Source organism: Aulonocara sp. 'chitande type north' Nkhata Bay, linkage group LG2, assembly GCF_057382095.1.
Source record: "Aulonocara sp. 'chitande type north' Nkhata Bay isolate Kocher_YH1m ecotype deep benthic linkage group LG2, A_spYH_male_GT1.1, whole genome shotgun sequence".
NCBI lineage: Eukaryota > Metazoa > Chordata > Actinopteri > Cichliformes > Cichlidae > Aulonocara > Aulonocara sp. 'chitande type north' Nkhata Bay.
In genome coordinates this window covers 36,244,081-36,257,260 of record NC_141345.1, presented here as the reverse complement: position 1 = coordinate 36,257,260, position 13,180 = coordinate 36,244,081, and the positions used below count along the sequence as shown (strand labels likewise).

At 41.7% G+C, this 13,180-nt stretch overlaps 1 long non-coding RNA gene across 2 annotated transcripts; it reads left to right on the top strand.

The window, feature by feature from the left end:
• Positions 1 to 171: 171 nt before the first annotated feature.
• LOC147338345 (uncharacterized) lies at positions 172 to 2,807 on the top strand. 2 transcript variants are annotated; one of them, XR_015125079.1, is made up of 4 exons: positions 172 to 435; positions 1,315 to 1,341; positions 2,034 to 2,138; positions 2,229 to 2,807. It is a non-coding gene; the product is annotated as an uncharacterized LOC147338345 (long non-coding RNA). The 2 variants fall into 2 exon arrangements; XR_015125078.1 differs by lacking the exon at positions 172 to 435 and having other exon boundaries at positions 1,240 to 1,341.
• The last annotated feature ends 10,373 nt before the right edge of the window (positions 2,808 to 13,180 follow it).

Genomic DNA, 13,180 nt, shown 5'->3' with positions numbered 1-13,180 from the left:
TTTTTATGTGGTGGTACTTAGAACTATAAAGAAATTCAACAAAATTATGCACAAAACCATCTTTTAAAAAGCAGTCAGATGTTATTGTGTCCTGTCTGCTTTATCTGATTACATACTTTGTTATCCAAAGTGTTTCTCTTTTCGTTTAGGTTTTAGGTTGTTATATAGACGTGTAACGTAGGGTTTCAGTATGTCAGGGGTAAAACTTTGAATTGGTGAATCAAAAGCCTCTTCTCAGGGATTCACCTGCACCATTCTCATGTAAGCTACAAGAAAACTGCTGACTTTGTGTGGGTGAAGTGCGGAATAGATAGCTGATAAAGTAGCCGATGTTGCTGCTTGGCATCTATTTGACATTTAGGTTGTCTGTTACTGCTGTTGCTTCAACTCTGTTTCTCCTTTTGACAGGAGTGTTCTGACAAGTCCAGCAAAACTGTAAGCCTACAATTTATTTTTTCCCATTTGACACCTTGTGTTGCTTGAACTTATGACTTTTCTCACCAACTTCTCTGTCATTTTAATTGATTGGAGTTCAAATTCATGAGCCTGTTAGCCCTTAGCGGCCTCTGCTTTCTTTCTTTCTGAACAATGTCTATCTGTATTCCTGCTTCCTACATTATTTCCATTCATTATATATTTATATAATTACACTGCTCTTGCACTTGTGAGAAAACATATGAGTAATGATACTGAACCATGAGTAGTAAGTATTTCAGTGCACAACAAATTCTGTTCTAACGCTGGTCATTAACGGTGGCGTTTTTATTTCCCGTGCTTTCATTCTGTGACTGTGATTGTTATATAACAGGAGGGAAGAGATTGGACTAACAACACAGCTTGCATTCATAAATCATTTCTAAAAAAAACAACAGAATATAAAATTATAATTCACACGAGGTTAAATGTGATATACAATAAGCAAACAGACTGATAATGCTTTTTTGACTGTCACTAAAAAATGTTCAAAAACGTTCACAAATGCATTTTCTATCATGCGTGCTCTATTCTGCATCTTTACCACTTCCTCTTTGCTTCCCTCTTATCTCATCTGAACTAATTTCAGCTATTCATGTGCAGCTTTGTTGACTGGAGGATGCTTGCTTTCTAATTCATCTCTTTTTTTACATACATACAGAAACACATCCTTATAAAGTGCACCCATCCACTTTCCTTCTTGTCAGTAGTTGAAACAAGTAAAACAAGTTGTAACTCTTGCATTTGTCCTCGTACTGAACAACAGCACAAGGACAAATGCTGGTTTACTGATTCAAGAATATGATGGCTCATCTCTGTTTTCTCACTGTGTTTTCTCAGCAGTTAAACATCTCCGTAGCACAATCGGTAAGTCGGAGTTATCATTACCAAGTGCCGTAATTTTCAATCGTGAGAGGTTTTAAAAGGGGTGCATGTAGATGTAGGATAGGGAGACATGTAATGAAAACGAGCACAAAGATCCTTTAAAAGTGCTTACTCTTGGATTTATACTTTGTTAGGACACAACTGGGCATGAAAGCTGCTTCATGAACTGCATTGAATGAATGAATATGAATATTCTTTATTGTCATTGTCACAAGTACATTCGTCATTTAAAAAGTCCTGTCGCCGCTGTGTTGTAGCAACAGGGCTCAGCTCTGTTGCTTTGTGACCACAGAAAACACTATCCTGTGTGTGGTCTCATAACTAGTTCAAATATGATGTTTATGTTTCTCAGTTATAGTTCCCATTAGGGTATAAATTGAGGCATGCTTTCAAAAATCAAGTATAATTGTGGTACAAGTGTTAAATTGAGAAAATGGGGGATGTTAGAGATTTACTGTTCACTTTTAAATTCAGTCTGGGGGTTTAAACCATTTTAATCAAATTTCTAACGAATGTCTGTGTAAACTGACATTCTGACGTACTTACTATGTTATAACATGCAGGACTAAACCTGCTACATTCTGGGAGTTAAACAGCATAAGTAGGATACTTACAGCTACTTACAAGTAGGATTCCCAACGTTTGTACTAATGTTCCTGTGTTTCTCTGGAAAGAACTCTTCCATTCAGTATTTTATCGAGGGCATCAAGTTACTCAACTGTACAGACCCAAACTCACTCATCTCAAACCTGTCAGAGCGCCTGAAACGTTTCTCTCAGGTAAGCGATCATGACTGTTCATTTATGTTGAACCTAAAATCATTCATGTCACTTTTTAACATTAATCTCTGTTAATGTGTTTTCCTTTAGAGTATCGTGACGTCTGGGTGTGTGCAGACAGAACCGAATCAATCAATCGAACCAAAAGAGTTTCATAAGAAACTGGAAACGCTGTTTCATTGTTACAACAGTTGCTTAAAAACAGCGAAATTTACCACCTGATTCTTCTGTCGCAATACAACTGGCATCCAGATTCATTCTGAATCCTTTGTGTTCATGGAAAGTCTGGTTAAAGTGATTTGCTGCAACATTTGATGTTAGCTTATATGAAATTGTGTTCAACTACTTTTTCACAGAAAAATACTATTGTTTACACTTTCCTTTGATACACTTTTCCTATGGTAGAGACTGGCCGCATATTTAAGTTTGCTCTGTAGTTTGGGAAATAATGGACCACTGTATAAGTTCTCAACAAAAGAAAAGTCATCTTAAGTGCCCTGTAGGTCCCTGTGCCTCATAAATAATCTATTTAATCTGTCAGTGAGTAAATCAGACACTATCTCAGTATGACAGCAGTTCTTTTGTGGAATTTAACTTACTGATGCTGACCTGTTTTCAGATATGTTCTAATGTTGCTTTCTATTTATATTATTTATTATTTATTTATTAAAGTGCAAATTAAAAATGTTTACCTGTTACCGATTGTTTTTTTGTTTTCAAATATGCCATTTGGTTTGAGAACATAATGCTGATTGTAGTCGTGATTTTCTCTACACAACAATTTTTTTGCTTTCATGCTGCAATGACACAGCTCTGCCTGAGCTCTCGTATTCTTCTATGGCATGCAAATATCCCACCAGCTCTCTTCCTGATCAGAAATCCTTTTATCCGTTTACAAACACAGCACCAAACAAACACTGCTGCAGCCACCTTTCTATAGAAAATCAATATTCTTTGAAAACATAACTTACAATACAGAGTTTTATGTTTTCTGGCACGAAACATAATACTGACCATGCTGTATGTACAGCACTGAAGAGACGGGTTGATGCTGATGACAACTTTATTCTTCAGTTATCAAAGTGCTTTCCTCGATGTGGAACAGAGGAGGGATAGGTAAGAAAAACCAGCCTGTGCACTGGATTCTGCTTCCCTCTATAGGCTTTCAATCACAGAGAGAGAGCGAGTTGCACATGTGCATTAGTGAAACTAAAAAGGAAGTGAGAATGCACCACAGCTGAAACAAACTGACAGTAACAGCTTCCAAACATGCAGCCACCACATAGAAAGGTAAAGTCATACTAAGAACCTGATAAATGAAAAGGAGCTAACGGTAAGGTAAAAGCGGTTACTGCTTAAACACTGTGCTAATCCACCACTTTCAATTCATGAGTAATATTAACACTACATCCACTGACAGGTTTTTGTTCATTTTTTGCAATAAATGTCCTTCACAATATTAAGTTTGTTGGGTAAGCAGGTTAAGTTCCAACACAAACCAGCCTTTTGGGTTGTGTCAGGACATGAAATACCTGCCAAATCTAACCTACTATTCAAACTAGGATTTATGTGAACGTAATGAGATTGAGCTTGATTTATTTACACCAGAGACTAACCCGGGACTAAAATAACTTGTTGCCGTCTCTCGGCTCTTACATCGTGGACTCTTCCATTTCGCAGCGCTCTCTGATAAAGCTCTCAGATGTGGCAAAGTGGTTTTACTTTCTAAGAATTATTGCTGTGTTCAACTGCGTCTTGTGTCAAACTAGCAAAAAGTAGAGAACGCCTTTTGATGTGGAAAGCTGCTAAATTTATCTTTTTTCAATACTATTTGATTGAAAATTTCTTTCACACGGCAACTGGCAAGGTTTCAAAGGAAAATTAGACTACCCTTTTTATTGTCGGATAACAAGGGTTACAGTTGAAAACAAAGTCACATTCTTATAAAGACTTAATTTGTTGAAATTCACCAACATTAAGAAGGGAACGTAATGGGGTGTGTGATGGCAAGCCACACATGGTAAGCTCCACACTTCACCACCAGTTGATTCACTTTAGTTTACTTTGCAGTCACTACTTTAAATGTATTCTACTTATTGTTCAATATTGTTTCTTTATTAAATGTATTTATTCTTCCATCACACCTTCCAGTGTTTATATGGTCAAAGTTGTGTTTTATGTTATATTAATACATCTTTCTTTGGGGTTTGGTTTCTTCTGTCTGGCAAAGGGCTGGAAGAGCTGAAGTTTTTGTTTTAAACTTTATTTAACAAACAATGAGTATACAACATACGAACAGATGAAGTATACAAAACAACAGAACATGAACACAAAAAGCCAGGGGTAAAAGAAAAAGGTAACAATTATAAGAATACACGCAAAAATTCACATACATATATTGTTGTGAGAGCCTTTTTGTCAGTGGCGTGTCTAGAAAATTTTTGTTGGGGGGGCCAGGTAGGGGCACAGATTTGGAGAAGGGTGGCAGATTTAATTGGCAGATAATGTTTTAAAAAAAAAATTCTACCAACCCTTAACCATAATTCAATAATCCTATAAACCTAATAACCAAATGCACTTTTAACTCTTATTAGAATGAGATTTTAACCACTACGGTGCAAAGTTTTTAGATACTGCGTTGATAAAGTACAAGAGATACAATCAGTGCTTTGTCAGTGTTTACTCAGCATTCAAGGACAGCAATATTTGCATAGTATTTTTACTGACATATAGTGCACATATGTTTTGGGCAAAAACATTTTTGAAAATTAAAATACGAACATTTGTAACAAACAATTGACAAATTAGCCAATGCAAAACTTTATCTGCCTGTTAAAAAAAGAAGATAATCTTCTCACAAACTGGTGTTTGATTTTGAAACAGGAAAAAAGTGGAGAAACAACTGAAAAGACTAACATTTGAATGAAACCTGAAAGCAAGTAAATACTTTCTATGCTGCCTTATCGTAAACTTTGGTAATATTGATAAAGAACAACACTGGCTGATGATAAAATACAGTCAGCTGGCATGGTGACACTGCCAGTATTAACCTGCAGGGCTGGACTGGGACAAAAAAATTGGGCATTTTTACTACAGACCGACCCACCAGGTAGTAAAGCCATAAAGACTTTGACTGAAAACAAACCCTGTTGTGACAGTGATGTACAGTCTTGTTGGTATATGTATGATTTCTATACATTTTACATCAGATAAAAACTTTGGTTGTAAGATTTAGATAATTATTTAATAAAAACTAGGTATTTTAAATGAGAATAAGAAAGAAAAGTATTTCTTTGTGCCCACCTTTCCCTGTTAATGCCCTACCTGCCCCCTGGCAAAACTTTGCTAGACCCGCCCCTGCACAGTTACCAGCTGTCTGCTACATAAAAAAGGATCCTGGTGTTATTTGTCTCTCAGAAACAGTTCATAACTTCCCTTCAACTCATTCATGTCACCTAAAAGGTAAACCTGTTTCTCCATCACCTGTTCAGCTCTGATGGTTCAGTAAGGACATCTCCTGGTTTCATCTTCATGTTTCCCTCTCACCACATATCCAAACCGATATCATGACCAGCAGCTTTACAGCTGTGGCTCCAGCAAACATCAGCTGATACTAGAAATTAATATTAAATACATTCTAACAACAGCCGATCAAGCTTAAACGTGCTGCTGTTGTTTAGCGCAACATCTGCTGGTTTCCTCTTTCTGGCGCAAAGTGGGCGATAAACAAGAGAGAAAAGCCGATCAGCTGATCATTGATCAGTTTCATGATTGAAGTAGCAACAGGAGAGGGAGGGGGAGAGAATGAAAGAAGAAGAGGCAGCTGTGCAGCATAAAGACAGAATAAATCCAGCTTTGTGTCTTTTTTCCATTCTAGCTAAAGTCCGGGACAAACTGCGTCTCTTCTCAGCTCAATACGAAACGTGTAATATTTTCTCTGAATGAGGGACCATTCCATTTTTTTAAGGAGCCGTTGGCAACTCTACTAACCTTATGAATAAAATAAAGTTCACTATCAGTAACATCATAGCACCCACCCAGCTGTATAAAAACTCCGTCAAACTGGCTAGAACGCAGTATGAGTTATTGCAACTGACAGTAAAAAGTCAGCAACATGAAAATAAACTCCACCTAAACTTGGTTTATATCTGACCCAGATAGACTGCAGGTCATAACTTCTTACCTGAAGTTCAGTTCACCTGACACTCGGACTGGTGGCTGCTTCGGGTCTCTCCTCCTGCCTCCCCTTCCCTCATCCACCTGTTGCCTCTGTGGAAGCCCCGTCATAGCCACCACCAAACAACGGAGTTATTTCTACACATCGACCTGCATCTGGCCAATCCACCACCTCTCATTGTTCATGCCATTACAAAAAAAATAAAAAATAAGTCACTGGGGATATGCCCGGTATGCCCGATGGCCAGTCCAGCTATGTTAACCTGCAACCAAATCTGCAGCTCCATACAGCAATGTTACGACTTAGATTATATCTTATAACGCATAACTCTTATGTTAGCTGCCCTCAGTAGCATACTGTCTGAAATATTCCACAGCTGCAATAATTCTTTAAGTGTTATTTTTTTCCTTGGTATTCTAATTTCACCGAAGTTTACTAAACTCAACAAACTTGATATTACTTACCGGGACATTTATTCTGTCCTCATTTTCTTTCACCGAAAAATTGTTTCCTGCAGTGCCATCTTTCGCGCTTGGCTCTCCTACCTTTGCTAACGTGATGCGCATAGCGCAGAAGCGATGCTGCATTCACTTACACTCGGATATCTGAGCGTCACCGTGAAAACATAATCGGACATTTGATATTTGATTGAATTTTATTGTTTTGCCTTTGGGGTGGCACCTGGGGTGGCCAGTCTGGTTTGGGGGGTGGCCTGTGCCCCCCCAGGCCACCCCGCTGGACACGCCATTGCTTTTTGTTGGTGCAGTCTGATATTGATTGTATGTGCATGTGCACATCCTTAAAATAATGACAGAAATATGGTGTTTTGTTAGTAAACTTACATTTATGGATAAAAAATTTAGCTAAAAGTATTAAGAAATTTATCATAAAAAACATTTCTCATACTTCTTGGGGAACTTAAAGAAACAGAATAAAACATTTTCCCATCGTAAAGAAAACTCCCTTAAAATATGGACAATAACAAAGCTGCTAAATTCCTTCCAGAATCTCTGTGTAAAAGAACAGCACCAAAAAAGATGTGTCACAGTTTCTGGATGATCCCCACAGAAAGTACAATTAGTATTTATGTCCCTTTTAAATTTGACCATGTAGTGACTGGCTGGATAACATTTATGTAGAATTTTAAATGAGACTTCTTTCACCTTATTTACAATCAAGTATTTATGGGGGACCATCCAGACTGTCTTCCACTTGATATCTGGAACAAATCGGTTCCAATAAGATATTATATATGGGAGAGAGACGATATCTTCTTGGAATAAACTACGTATTCCCTTATTGCTGTTGAGCTGAAGTACCACTGGCAGCCTAACTGGATGAAACCACATGCTTCTCTAGGGGGCGGTGTTTCACGTTTGTTTAGTTGTTTTGTATTAGTTGGTTATGGCAGCCATTTTGTTTGCCCCGTGTGTGTCATTTGCTGTTATGTTGTGGCAAGGATTTGTCCACCAGGGGGCAACAGTGGTTGGGGAGCTTTCAGTCTGTGGGGGCGCATGCCCCGGTTCTCTTAATAAAGAAGCAACTGTGAGCTAAACATGGTCTCCGTGGTTCCTTGGTCTTAGGATATCACATATGGCGACGAGGGTAAAAGCCAGGTTTTGCTGTGAAGTTACACCGTGCTAAGTGACTTATGAACTGAGGTTGGCAAGTGGTACAGCGCTAGCATCTGTGGGAAGTGGAGCGTAACCCTCAGTGTGGAATAATGGCTACCACTTTGGGCTCGGTGGCACCGTTCGACAGCGAGCTGCAATCCTGGGAGGAATATTGTGAGATTTTGGATTACTTCTTTGTGGCGAATGATATTAAGGAGGAGGAGAAGAAGCGAGCGGTACTGTTGAGTTGCGTGGGCGCACAGACCTATGCCCTGATTAGGAACCTACTCAGTCCGGTCAAGCCAGGGGATCGTTCTTATGCTGAGTTGGTGGGATTGTTGAACAATCATTTTCACCCTAAGCCGAGTGAAATTGTGCAGCGGTGGAAGTTTAACACACGGAATAGAAGGCCGGAGGAAAGTGTGGGCGATTATGTAGCGGAGCTGAGGAAGCTCGCACAGGACTGTAACTTTGGTGACTCCCTGACGGTGATGCTGCGGGATCGTTTAGTATGTGGAATAAGCGACGACAGAATACAGCGCAGATTGTTAGCAGAGGATTCGCTAACATTTGAAAAGGCGCTGAAGTTTGCTCAAGCAATGGAGGCTGCTAACAGAGACATTGTGGATTTGAAGAGCATGACAGAACAGTCGCGATTCACTAAAGGATTAGGAGCCGTGAACAAGATGGAGGACGGCGGCTCGACGTCACAACAGGTTGTCAGGAAGTGCTACAGATGTGGAGGACTAAATCATGTGGCCAAGGACTGCAGGTTTGTTTCAGAAAAATGCCACAACTGTGGAAAGGTGGGACACATAAAAAGGGTTTGCCGAATGAAAATGGAACAAAAAGGAGGGCGTGGCAGACAAGGTAAACAAGCCCATTTCTTGGAAGAGGAGAATGTGGAGAGTGAGGAAGAAGGAGCTGAAATGCACCACATAAAGGCAAGTGTGACTATGTATAATGTGCATGAGGAGATTAGCATCCCAAGGGAAGAACCCATCAGACAGAAGCTAAAAGTAAATGGACAGAATGTGACATTTGAAGTAGACACAGGCTGTGGTTACACTATCATGTCGAAGGAGTCATTTAAAAAACTTTTTGAAGGCAGTAAGGCGCCCAAAGTAAGCAAGTGTGGAATCAAACTGAGAACGTATGGAGGCCACAAGGTACCCGTGTGGGGAGCAGCCCAAGTGCAGGTGGAATTCAGAGACAGTAAGAAAACACTGGATGTGGTGGTGGTTGAAGGGGCTGGAACTAGTTTGATGGGTCGGGGATGGATTAAGGCCCTCCAATTAGACTGGCAACCTGTACATAAGATCGAAGGCGGAGAGGATGCCTTACAGCGGATACTGGCCAGACATGAAACAGTGTTTAAGGATGAGTTGGGAACGCTGAAGGGGTTTGCGGCAAAGATACATGTAGCTAAGGATGCTAAACCGTGCTTCTATAAGCCCCGATCAGTTCCGTTTGCTATGAAAAAGAAAGTGGAGCAGGAACTGGAGAGACTGTTGGAGGAGAAAATCATCCAACCAGTGAAATTCTCAGAGTGGGCCGCACCCATTGTACCCATACTAAAGCCAGACTCCAGCGCCAGAATTTGTGGTGACTACAAACTGACTGTTAACAAGGTGTCGCCTGTAGAACAATACCCCATTCCACGAATGGAGGACATGATAGCGGGGCTGGCGGGAGGAGAAAAATACACCAAGTTAGATATGAGTCACGCATATCAACAGGTTGTACTTGATGAGGAATCTAGAAAGTATGTCACAGTGAACACACACAAGGGTTTGTTTACATACACCAGGTTGCCATTTGGTGTGAGTTCAAGTCCTGCCATTTTTCAGCGCACCATGGAGAGTGTGTTGCAAGGTCTGACCAATGTCGCAGTGTATCTGGATGACATCATCCTGACGGGAAAGAATGACAAAGAACATCTTCAAACACTGGAGGGAGTGCTGCAGCGCTTGGAGGAGGCGGGCCTGCGCTTAAAAAGGAGCAAATGTCAATTCATGGAGAAGGAAGTGACATTTTTAGGACATCGGGTGGATAAGACCGGTTTACATCCAGTGCCGGCAAAAGTGAAAGCAGTGCAGGAGGCGCCACCCCCAAAATCAGTGACAGAGCTCAAAGCTTATTTGGGGTTGTTGAACTTCTATAATAAGTTCTTGCCAAACTTGTCCACACTGTTGGCCCCACTGCACAAGCTTCTGAGAAAGGGGGAACCATGGTGTTGGGGACCAGCACAGGAGAAGGTTTTCGGCAAATCAAAGGAACTGTTGCAGTCAAGCAGTGTATTGGTACACTATGATGAGCAAAAGGATTTAATTCTTTCTTGCGATGCGTCCCCCTATGGAGTGGGAGCAGTACTAGCTCACCGCATGCCAGATGGTCAGGAAAAACCCATTGGGTTTGCATCGCGTACCCTGAATGCAGCAGAAAAGAACTACTCACAGCTGGATAAAGAAGGATTGGCTGTGATATTTGGTGTACAGTATTTTCATAAGTACCTGTACGGCAGGAAGTTCATGATTATCACGGATCATAAGCCATTGATAAGTTTGTTCCATGAGTTGAAGGCCGTCCCTCAGATGGCGTCACAGAGGATCATGCGATGGGCAGTGTTATTAAGAGCCTATGAGTATGTCATTAAATACAGAGAAGGCAAAAATAACAGTAATGCTGATGGTCTGAGTCGTCTCCCTCTTCCAGAGAACCTCCCTAAAGAGGTGGCAGCTGAGGACCAAGTGTTGATGGTAGATCAGGACCAGGAGGGCGTGATGACATCTGAGCAGCTGCAAAGATGGACAACCAAAGATCCCATACTCTCCAGAGTGCCTGAGTATGCTATGAGAGGATGGCCCACTACGCAGCATCCTAATTTTCAGCCCTACAGACAGAGACAACAGGAGCTGAGTGTGCAGGATGGGTGTGTGCTGTGGGGGGCGAGGGTGGTGATACCAGAACAAGGTCGACGCCCCCTTTTGGAACAGCTACATCAGTCACACCCAGGAATGAGCCGCATGAAGGGCCTGGCCAGAAGCTACATGTGGTGGCCGCATATGGAGAATGACATTGAAGACAAGGTGAGGTCCTGCAGTACATGTCAAGAACATAGACACAGGCCACAAGAGGCACCGCTACACCCCTGGGAGTGGCCAGAAAAGCCCTGGAGAAGGATACATATCGATTATGCGGGCCCGTTTTTGGGTAAAATGTTCTTAGTAATAGTGGACGCCCACTCCAAATGGTTAGATGTGTATACAGTTCCATCCGCTACAGCAGCTGCAACCATAGACTGCCTGAGAAATTGTTTCAGCACGCACGGCCTTCCTGAGATGGTGGTCTCAGATAATGCCCAGTGTTTTGTAAGTGCACAAACTAAAGAGTTCATGGCAAAGAACGGAATCACTCACGTCACCTCCGCTCCATATCACCCCGCCTCCAATGGGTTAGCAGAAAGAGCAGTGCAAACGTTCAAAGAACTCATGAAAAAGAGTACTGGAGACACACTGGCAACCAAGTTAAACAGGGCTCTGTTTAGTTACAGAATCACACCACAGTCCACAACAGGGAAGTCTCCCGCTGAGTTGATGATGGGCCGGAAGTTGAGGTGTACTCTTGATCTCATACACCCTGACTTGAAACAAAAAGTGACAGCAAAACAAGATAGCCAAAGACGGTATCATGATAGACATGCCAAGGAACGCATGTTTGTTATTGGAGACACAGTATATACCAGAAACTATGGCAGAGGACCCAAATGGATACCAGGACTTATACAGGAGATGACGGGGCCTGTTTCCTACTTGGTGATGCTGGGCAATGGGACAGTGGTGAGGCGTCACGTCGATCAGCTGTTTGCCCGCCTGGAGCCGTACCTGGCAGCAGGAATGCCTGAAGGCCACCCAGGCGAGCCCCCAAAGGCAGCCCCAAACATCAGCGCTGAGACAGGAGACGAGGATGAGAGACACATAGAGGTGCAAGTTACACCAGTGGTGAAGCCACATATGGAGAGTAGTGATTCGCTGGAATCACCTGCCACTGGGTTACGGCGATCGCAAAGGACCAAGAGAAAGCCGGAGCACCTGAGAGACTTTGTGCCGTGATTACGGTGAACTGTTATAGGTTAACCTAAGACTGTTGGACTAAAGGTTCACTATTCCGGAGTGAAATTTCAATAAAGGCTGGGGACGGGGTTGTTGCATTTTTTTTATAAAGGTGAAGTTTTTGGTTATGGGTATTTTCTGTAGTGATTAAAACTACAGAGTAGTTCCAGTTTAAGGGGGGAGGAATGTTATGTTGTGGCAAGGATTTGTCCACCAGGGGGCAACAGTGGTTGGGGAGCTTTCAGTCTGTGGGGGCGCATGCCCCGGTTCTCTTAATAAAGAAGCAACTGTGAGCTAAACATGGTCTCCGTGGTTCCTTGGTCTTAGGATATCACATTTGCTTTAGCTAAACCAGTATTTAAGTTCTCCCTGTGTCCTTTCAGCAGGTCAGTTTGTACGGACATGGGAGAAAAAAAAATTAAGACGGACTTTTGCGAGATCTGGCAAACGTTTTGCCAGATCTCGCGAAACAAACTCGGGATCTCGCAAAACTTTTGCGAGATCCCGAGTTTGTTCTGCGAGATCTCGCAAACCTTTGCGAGATCCCCACTTTGTTTTGCGAGATCTTGCAAAAGTCCGTCTCCCTGCAGGGCTCCGTAAGTTTGTCTTATGTTTGTTTCAGATTTCATTGTTATTTTGAGTTAAGTTTGTTAAGTTGACCTCTTTTAGTGGTCTGCCTGTTTAAGTTTTTTGGATTTGTTAAATTAGTTTTTAATTAAGGCTACGTCCACACGTACACGGGTATTTTTGAAAACGGAGATTTTCCGTTTTCGTTTTAAAAAATAATCCCGTCCACACATAAAGGCAGAAATGAAAGAAAACGCTGCTATGAACATGCCAAACCAACAGGTGGCGATGTAGTCCTAACCGTGCAGAAATGTTGGCCAATCAGAAGTCTAGAAGCCTCGGCGGGAAAAAGTAAACAAAGCTGGGGCATAGAAGCAGAACCGAGTCGTCTGTGTGGACGGACAGTAACTGTGTGTATATGTAAGCATTTAAAAACTGCAGAGAGTAGAATTAACAGTATTGTAGAAATTCATTTCACCGAAACAATAACGTGGCGCACAGTGTGACGTCAAAAAATGCGCACACCTTTGACGCTGCGTTTTCTCCGTTTTTCTGTCCACACGTAAATGCAAA